The sequence below is a fragment of the Lontra canadensis genome, unplaced genomic scaffold (genome assembly GCF_010015895.1).
Source record: "Lontra canadensis isolate GAN:19392208 unplaced genomic scaffold, GSC_riverotter_1.0 scaffold130, whole genome shotgun sequence".
NCBI lineage: Eukaryota > Metazoa > Chordata > Mammalia > Carnivora > Mustelidae > Lontra > Lontra canadensis.
The window spans coordinates 4,312,315-4,322,563 of NW_022631124.1; the positions used below are offsets into that span (position 1 = coordinate 4,312,315).

The 10,249-nt window shown below is 43.3% G+C and overlaps 1 long non-coding RNA gene across 1 annotated transcript; it reads right to left on the reverse strand.

Annotated features, from left to right (window-relative positions):
* Positions 1-6,533: 6,533 nt before the first annotated feature.
* Positions 6,534-9,128, reverse strand: LOC116857946. Its single transcript, XR_004380837.1, has 2 exons — positions 8,941-9,128; positions 6,534-6,724 (listed from the first exon to the last, which is right to left on the reverse strand). It is a non-coding gene; the product is annotated as an uncharacterized LOC116857946 (long non-coding RNA).
* Positions 9,129-10,249: the final 1,121 nt, after the last annotated feature.

A 10,249-nucleotide genomic window follows, 5' to 3' on the forward strand; every position in this document is an offset into this window, starting at 1 on the left:
CCCAATGAGATCATGTTTTTAAACTCATTCTACTCATCATGCCTGTATTTTTTCCCACCAGTTCTCTATAATGGCTTTGCATTCTTTCTTATATGCTCTCCTCTCCCATTTCCTTTGGCCAGCACCAGAAACACAAGGACTCCAACGTCCTGAGAGCAGACTGGAGTATCCCATTGTCTTCTAGAAGCTGTGCATTTTGACCCTACTGGTCCATTCCACCTGCCCTTTAGGCAAGATTGCCCAAGAGGACAGTGCAGTCAGAAAGGGAGGCAAGGACCAAATCTTGAGAGATAGCAGAGAGAAAGAATCCCCTTAAGAAAACTGGCAAGAATTCCTATCTCACATTGAGGTCTTTCATCCATTTTGACTTTTAATATTTTGTTCTAATAACACAACTCTGGGTGGACTCCCAGATGGCTCCTGAGTGAGGACTCATCACCAGGAAGACCACACCATGATTAGAACTTAGAATCTTCAGCACCCCCACCCCAACCCCTCCATTCCTCCAGAGAGGGGAGGGGGCTGGAAGCAGAGCACATTTATGTAAGGAAGCCTCCATAAAAATCCTCATAGCAAGGATTTCAGGGAACTTCCAGGTGAGTAAACATATCTATGTACCAGGAGGGAAATGAACCCCAGCTCCACAGGAATAGACATTCCTGTGCTTGGGACCCTCCCAGACCGTGCCCTTTGTGTCTCTGCATCTGACTGTTCATCTTTATCCTTTATCATACCTTTCATAAATTGTAAATGAAAACAAATGTTTCCCAGAGTTCTGTGAGCCACTCAGTTGAACTGGAGGAGGAGTTGAAGGAACCTCCGATTTGTAGCCAAGGTGTAGAGAAGTTGTAGGTAACCTGGGCCCCTCCTACTTGTGACTGGCACCTGAATGTGATGGAACAGTTTCATGGGACTGAGCCCTTAACCTGTGGGATCAGATGCCATCTCAAGGCAGACAGCGTCAAAGCTGAGTGAAACTACAGGACACCCAGCTGGTGTTGCAGAGTTGCTGGGTGAGGGAAAAACCCACACACTCAGCCACAGTGTTAGAAGTGAAGTGTTCTGTGCGAATATGGTAATATGAAAGCATATGGGAGAACTGAATTGTTTCCTTGACATACACTCTCACGCAAAATATGTATGCCAGGTCTTTGCTGATGTGATATGGCACATATTCAAGTTCTAGTGAAATATCATAGTCACCACAAAAAACAAACAAACAAACAAACATACATACAAAATATGGAGGAGCTGGGAGAAAATAAGCAATGTTTCCTCTTTCCCATCAAGAGGAAGGCCATTCCTGAATTATCCATGATTTTGCTCTTACCTGAATAACCATACAGTTCAATAGTACTTGAAGAAAAAAGCATGTTTGGTCCTCAGCGATCTTTTCCCCTGATATGGCCAGCAAAAGCGGAGAGATTTCTTGTGTATATATCTTTGCTCCTGAGTGAGGAAAAAAAGGAGTTCTTTCACCAACGTTCAAAGGGTTTTTAAAAAATGGCCTCCATTAAAATACATCTGCCCCTCCTTTGGAACCTGCTCACACTACACTCCAGGCCAGTGAGCATCAAGGGTTTGGAAATATGGTACAAAGTCCCATGAAGCCACCTCTCCCTCTAAACCATTCTTCTCCCTGCCAAATTCTGCTTTGGTCAGCCTAAGGATCTGTCATTAGGCAATAAAGTGATATGCATTAATCAATCAATGGCCCTAACTGGCAAGTTCCTTAAAAACTCATGGGACACAGATGGCTACGATGACTATTCCCAGGAAGCAGCTACTGTCTTTCCATGAATGCAGCATGAAAATACACAGCTGGGTAAGCAGATGAATGTCCACTCATGAAAAAATCATGATGAGGACAATAAACAGTAGTTTTGGATGGCAGATTTAAATCTCATTCACAGCCAAGAAAACACTCCAGATACATGATGTGTCTCTACTTCCTGCTGTTCCCAACATCTGATTCCTCCCTTCCATTCCTGTTTCCACCACTTCAGTAAATGTCTCCCGTCCTCATTTCATATAAAAATGGCTCTGATTCTTTCTATTCTAATAGAAATGTTCACAGACATTACTGTGAACAAGAGCAGGGGATAATTCCTTTCTATTCTAATAGAAATGTTCACAGACATTACTGTGAACAAGAGCAGGGGATAATTCCTCCTCTGAACCCATCTACGAAATAAATATTTCTACTCAGGATCATGACAAGCTGAGGAATCCCTCAAGAGAACTTCCAGAGTCATTTCAACCTGTAAGGCTGGCTAAAATGTTCTTCACCATCCACCATACCAGGGCTAGGACTGATTAGTGTCTCCACCATACAGGTCCCTCTGGACGACATGATTGCTGGGAAACCAGGCACAAGGCAAGCAAAAATCAGCACCTGCTCTTCTGCACAGTTTGTCTGAAGTGCTTGAAGCCACAGAAGAAACAGCTTGACTCCTTCAGATCTTATCTAAAAACAAAATTAAAGGTGACAACATTAAACACATGTTTATGCAGAGATGCACTGCAATGAAGATTCAGTTCTGAGAAAGAAAAACTAGAAGTTAAAGGTACTGTTAAATTCCTGCACCAAGTTCTTAGTGACAAGGAAGCAGGCGTGCTGCAAGAAGCCCAAGGGTGAAGAGCTGGGGTCTGGAGCCACAGTGCCTGGTTCCAATGCAGGCTCTGCTTCTTGCTAGCTTAGCTGTGGCCAGTGGAGAACCACTTAACTTCTCCTTTGCATCAGTCTCCCCCTCTGAAAAATGGGGATAATAAAAGAATTTACCACAAAGTGCTGCCACAGGGTTAAGTGACTTACAACAGTGCCTGTATCATCAACTGTCAGTTAATCACAAAAACAATGCAAAGACAATCATCCTCCAATTTACAGTGCGCTTTGAATAGGGCTTTTGTTATGTCACTATAATATGCACATGTATCATGTAAAGTTCTTGAAAAATCTCAGAGCTAAATAAGACCTTAAAGACCTGGCTCAGTTATTTGACCTTGAAGCCCATTCATCAGGCATTTCTACATCAGTCCTCCTTTTTGCCTGTGCAGGGAGCTACCTCAAGGGCTGTCAACAAAGCATCACTTCCACAAAGAGCCATTCAGAATTTTCTGGGATTCATGTCATTGCTGGACTTCTGGCATAAGTCATTGTTCCTGGTGGATGCTTCCAGCAGTAGGAAATGGAACATGCTCAATGAGGGCAGGGGGTTGTGTCTGACTGGCCCACCACCATATCTCCTGCACCTAGAAAGGTGCCTGAAACATGTAGCTGGCATCCAGTAAATGTGGGTAATAAGTGAGTGAACTAGACAAGAATAGATACGTACTGGTAGACGTGGCCTGTGGAGTACAGCTTCAAAAGCAGGAGAGTATTGAAACTCCTACATGGTAGGTTGCATGGCACTGAGTTAAAAAAAATGAGTCCTACAATCAGACCAAAGGTTAAACCTCGAAAGCTGTGAGATCTTGGACAAGTCACCTACAACAACAAAGACCCTGGTCTTCCATTGATAATAGCTGGGAAGAAAGAATCCATTTCAGAAGGAAAGGGGACACAGGACAGCTATGTACAACACTTATATTGTGGTCAAGATGGCAGTGTAAATTCATTTTATGGGGTCCCACACCATCATCCCCCACTACCATTTGAAATACATGGCAATGATAGATGAAATATATGTGTGTGTGTGTGTGTGTGTGTGTGTGTGTGTGTGTGTGTGTGTATATACACATATATATATATATACATATATATATATATATATAAAGATTTATTTATTTATGTATTTATTTGACAGAGAGAGATCACAAGTAGGCAGAGAGGCAGAAAGAGAGAGAGAGAAAGAGGAGGAAGCTGGCTCCCTGCCGAGCAGAGAGCCTGATGCAGGACTCGATCCCAGGACCCTGAGATCATGACCTGAGCTGAAGAGACAGGCTTAACCCACTTAGTCCCACAGGTGCCCCTAGATGAAATATATTTTTAAGAGAAAAGTTAGCAAGTGAACCTCGGTATAAAACCAAACAAACAAAACACAAAACTGACAAACATCCCCATAAAGCAGCAACCATAGAAATTCTCAGTGATGCACAGATGTGTAGCCACAGGAAAAGATGTCTGGAGGACAACTTCAAGGAGGACAAGTTGTTCCCACTGGAGATAAAGGCAGACTGAAAGGCCTGCCCTCTTGCTGCCTGAAGCTGCAACTTCAACTGGGCTGGCAGCCTTGATTGCACACCACTTGCTTCACCAGAGCACTGTGAGGTTTCCAGTAGCTCATTACATGTCAACACTATTGCCTCCTTTAACAAGGTTTCCCTTCCAGATCGCCCCTGACTTACAGGGATAGGCAGCAGGTGTCCCTACACATGCTCCTTCCAAACTCCTCTCTGCTTTCTTCTGATCCACTTTTTATTTATGGGCTATCTTTACAGGATATCCCTCCTGTGATTAAACAGGTCTTAATAATTCTACCTTTTGTAAAGGAAGCCCTTCCCAATTATTTATATGTTGATAAATATTTACCTCTGAATCTCCATATGCCATCGCTTTATATGGCACCAACATGTAGAAAATAAGAATGAAGTTACCCAATTTTCAGAATGAACCATACAAATTACAACCCGCCTTCTAAAGCCAGAGATGGAAAGACAACATCTGCATAAACAAAAGTAATGCAGGTTCCTTATTCATTCATATTTATTGTGCAAAATGGAAGTTTTAGGAAGATTAGAATAATGCATACTTGGTTCCATTATATAGGCAACTAATCCTCTGTAGATGGTAATGTATCCATAATTCCATCCCTAATCTAGAATTTCTGGACACGAGGAGAGGGTTTTAAAATCTCCTCTGTGGGAGGTAGAGGATTACAATGTCTGGTTCTGGCCTTCCTGCTGCAGGACGATACTTGCAATTAGTGATGGTAAATGGAATTCACAAAGCATTTCTGGGCTTTAGAGGACATTGGAAAACTAACAAAGGACTTAGAAAATGGAGGAAAGGAAGCAGGAAGAAGGAAGGTGGCAGACAAAGTGAGCCAAAACCTGATCTGTCAGCAACAAGCTCAAGAGAAACAAATCAGGGTGCCAGAGAACAAATGCCATTTTCACTGCAGGATCTCTACAGGTCTGTGCCCTCCAGACCCCAGTTCCCACCACACGGTAAGTTGGGGGGAACTGAACCTGAGCTTTCCTTAATAAACCAGGACCCTCAAATGGAACCAAAGTGATCCCAACCAAGAACACTCCCAGCCTCCTGGCAAAGGAAAGACAAACCCTCCAGAAAAAAACAGAATTAAGAGAGATTACATCTATGTTCCAATAAATCTGGTCTCAAAATCCCATCACAGAGCATGCAAGAAATGAGGCCACTGTGAGAGACAGCAGACTGAGGGAAAATGAAGACTTTAGACACTGGAATGATCAGATACAGAATAGGAAATATTACATGTTAATTGTTTAAGAACACAAAAGAGGTTAAAAATGAAGAAGGATCAAGAGCCTATCAAAAGCAACAGGCCAAGTGTGAATATGGAACTGAAGGAAGTTAAACAGGGACCAAAAATCACTGAGACATAAAACACAACAGAATGGTGGGGCAGTAGATGAGCCCCAGATGAAGGACTTCACGCACTGCACACAAGAAGTGAAGACATTCCCCAGAGTGCAACACAAGGAGGCAGGAGAAGAGGATGAATGCCAGCTCAAGAGACATGGACAACAGATGGGAGGTTTAAATAAGAATCCTGGGAAGTACCACAGAAGGACAGAGTCAACATTTCAGAAGAAACAGCTGAGCATTTTACAGAAATGATAAATCCAGAAATACAGGAAATGCACAGATACCAAGCAAGACAAGAAATCTTCAACTAGACATTTTGTGGTAAAGCTACAGAACACCAAAAACTAAGAAAAAGGTTTTAAGGAAAGCCAGAGAGAAAAGGCATTTAAAGGAATGAACAGGGTGGAAACAGGGTTTAAAGCTGCTACAGTCGTAAGGAGACACTAGTAAAATGGTAAAATTTTAAAATTGTAAAAAAAATTTAAAATGGTAAAAAGGGTGACAAGAGTATTTTTACTGCCACTACTGCTAATCCTGTGTCTAATGCACATAACAACTGAAGATTGTGAAGGTTAATCTGGAGCAGAAAAAACTAAATGAATTATGACCCTCAAAAGAAGGATCATGCCAATGAATTTCACAACTCTGGTGATCACTTTCAAAGCATCTCCTCTTTTTATCATAGCATTTGTATCATGTCCGGGGTGAGATATTACAGCATACCTGATAGAATATTTTAAAACAATAGTCCATTTTGCTCAAACTCCATGTTGAAAGCCAATGACTCTGTCAAACACTTTGAAGAAGGAAAAAGTAGTAGAGCCATGTTTTGTCAAGAAAGCCCAGGGAGAAAAGCAGGTAGTAAAACCAAGTAGCAGTATGGAGAAAGGGCAGCCTCAGGAAGAAAATGAACACCATTTTCTTCTGCTTTGTTCTCTTTTTTGTTTCCTTGTTGTTGGTATCCTTTTTTTTTTTTTTTTTTTGGTCTTTCCCAGAAATCACTTCATATGTGCACATTTATCTGTTCAACTTCAGTGAAAGTTGGGAGGAAAGGGTGCCAGAACTTTTGAATGGCTGTCTTCAGCTGAGTGCTTATTTTCGTCTTTCGGTTTTTCTGGGGTTTCCAACTATTCTTCAATAAACATGTGTTGCTTTCTGGCAGGATAAAGCCAAATGCATATTTAAAAGAAGTAATGGCAGGTCATCCGTTCATGCAGGTCGGGAGACAGCCCATACCAAGGCAAGCAGAGAGGGTAGTAGACTCCCCTCTGTGAGTTCCTGCCCTCTCGGTCTTTCCTCAGCCCCTGCTCTCTGCTCTGTCTCTCCAGTCACACCCCAAACCCAGAGCAACAAAAGGATAGTTCAAAACTTAAACCCTGTGAGAAGGGCCACGCAGAGGCAAGGAGAGCCCTGTAAGACTCTGAGCCATGTGGTCTGTGTCTGAGACTGCACATCTCCTTGAGCCACGTTCCATTCCCTCCATGCCTAATGTTGGCCTCAGGTTCTACAGAAGCAGTCAGGGCATCCATACACTCCTCTCTGCGTGCTTTTCTGTATACCTGATCCCATCTCAACCCACATCCCCCAGCACCATGCACCATCCGTCATCTCCCTTCAGTCAACCTGCAAATAGGTAAACACAGCCTGTAAAACTCGCCCTTGACCAAGCTATGCCTGGAGTTATGATCATCTGTCTTTACCATCAAACTTCCTAAAAGGCTATTCTTGTGTGTGGCCTCCATGGTCTCATGCCCAGTCACTCTATCTCTCTGTCTGGCTTAGGACCCCCTAATCAAGCTGCTCTGCAACTTTTCGCATCATCGAACATTGCTCACATTTCATTCCTTGAAATCTCTCTTCTCTAGACATCTGTGCAAAAATGCATTCCTGGTATCAAAGCCACAGCGCTCCCCTTCCACCCACTACTCCTTTATGCTTCCTCTTTATCTGCCCAAGAAAAGAAGGAATTACCCTAAATCCTTAACTGTCACTCTGCTACAAGGAATATGTCCCTTGGCAACAGCATGATTGCATCTCTCTTCCCCCAAGCGCCCATCCCTACATTTTGACTGTCCAACCAGAACCTACACCTGCGGGTCCCACAGCCACCTCAACTCAGACCGCCTAAAGCTGCACTCCTCCTCTTAACCCCTGGATCTGGCTCCCTTCCTGAGTTCCCACGACTGTTGTGGCAGTTGACACATCAGACTCAACATTCTGAAAGCACAGATGCACCCCTAAGCCTACTTCAGCATTTTTTTCCATAGCCAAGATATGGAAGCAGCCCAAGTGTCCAGCAACAGAAGACAAAGTGGTACATACACACAATGGTATATTACTCAGCCATCAAAAAGGATGAGATCCTGATATTTACAATGTTAGGGTCTGTAATCAAAGGAGCGAGACTGATACAAAGCGAAGGTCAAGCAAAGCTTTATTTCGCGCCAAGCATCGAGAATTAAACTGACCACTCAGGGCCGTCTCTTGCAAAGAGGCGACCCCTCCCAGCCTCACAGGTTAACTTTTATAGAGGTAGTTTAGCCGGGCTATACACAGGTGGCCAATGAGATTGCAATTTACCCTAGTAGATATATGTGCACCTCACTAATTAGATGTCTTTATCAGCCTACCCCGCCCACACATAGGTGGCCAATTGAATTTCAACTCACCCTAGTGGATATACGCGCGCCCCGCTGATTGGATGTCTTTATTTGGCCTGCCCCGCCCTTGTATTTAGGCTTTGCAAGCAAATTCCTCTGGGAGGGGCAGGGTCAATACAAGTTCACCACAACAAAATGGCTCCCTCTGGCCAATCAGGCCCTTACAACAACAGTATGGATGTACCTAGAGGGTACTGTGCTAAGCAAAATAAGTCAGACAGAGAAAAATACTGTATTTCCAGGGATGAATCCTTGAAAAATGCCCTACATATCCAAGTTTTAATGCAGGACCAGAAGCTTCAGTTTTAGCATATATCACCACGATATAAAATAAAATGTTAAAAAAAAAAAGTGAAATAATAGGACAACAGCTAGGGTAAAAAGATTTAACCATTGTCTTGCTCATCATCACCAGCACCACACCAGTTACACATATGACCCCCAGGCCAGCATAGCAGGTGTGAGGACAGGTCCAGGCAGAGAAAGTATTACTTGTTTTTCACATTTTTTGAAAAATGATAAACAGAAGGGATGCCTGGGTGGCTAGGCTGGTTGAGCGGCCAACTCTTGATCTCAGCTTGGGTCTTGATCTCACGGTGGTGAGTTTGAGTCTCACACTGGGCTCTGCACTGGGCGTGGAGCCTGCTTACAACTAAACTAAACTAAACTAAAATAACACCTCTGTCAAAAGTACGTGAATTCACAACCTACATGTAAGTCACGTTCTACTTGTTCTAAGACAGCATGAAAACCAAGATGTCATTATCAAGACAGGAAGCAAGATAAATTGTGTATGCCATGTGCCGTGAGATGACCCCAACAGCATCCAAGTCAGCCATGGCCTTCCACACATCTACAAGAGAGGGCATATTATCCCCATTACCACAGAGGAAACCAAGGCTCAGAGAGGTAAAAAAAAATAAGTACAAAATCATAGCATCATTTAGCAGCACAGCCAGAATGTATAGAAATGACCCGAAAACAGGCCACAACTAGTGGATGAATAGCTTAGTGTGGAGTTATGAAAACCCAGGTAGAAGGCTGCCTCAGAAAGGCAGATAATCAATAAAGGAAAAATAAAGAGGCACCTGGGTGGCTCAGTCAGTTAAGCATCTGCCTTAGGCTCAGGTCATAATCCCAGGGTCCTGGGATCTTGCCCTATGTCAGGCTCCCTGCTCAGCAGGGAGTCTGCTTCTCCCTCTGTCTCTGCTCCCCACTCATTCTCATAAACAAACAAACAAACAAACAAATAAATAAAATCTTACCAAAAAAAAAAAAAAAAAGGAAAAATAAAGACCAATAAAGATGAATGACGAGTCAAAGCTTTCGGTGACACACACACACACCTGCCTACAGTTCTCTGGCTAAAACATGGGTGGAATTGATGGGGTAGGAGGTACACAGGCCTGGACAGCACAGCCCCAGCAGATGGAGAACCCTGGTGTAGGTTTAGCTACCTTCCATTGTCCTTTAAAATGTCAAAACTAAAGAAATCTAGTAGGGTTATTGAAGTCAGATCCCGGGGGATGCCTGGTTGGCTCAGTCTGTTAGGCAGCAGCCTAACATGACTCAGGTTATGATCACAGGGTCCTGGGATCAAGTCCTGCATCAGACTCCTTGCCCAACCAGAAGCCTGTCTCTCCCTTTGCCTATTGCTCGCCCTGCTTGTGTTCTCTCACTGACAAATAAATAATCTTTAAAAAGAAAGAAGAAAGAAGAAAGAAAAAAAGAAAAATAAAATCTGATCCACAGTATAGAACAATATCCTTTGTGTTGGGCTGATTTTTATTTGTTTGATTTTTAAGGAGGCTCCACAGCCAGCATGGACACTAGTGCAGGGTTTGATCTCAGGACCCTAAGACCATGAACTGAGCTGAAGGCAGACAATTGATTAAGCCACCCAGGCGCCCCACTTTCTTGGGTTCTAATGGGACTTTTCCTAGGTTCTAATCCTAGCTGTAATGGCTGCCCAGGGGGAATGAAGTCCAGCACCACGAGAAAAGCATCCCAAGGCAGCAGT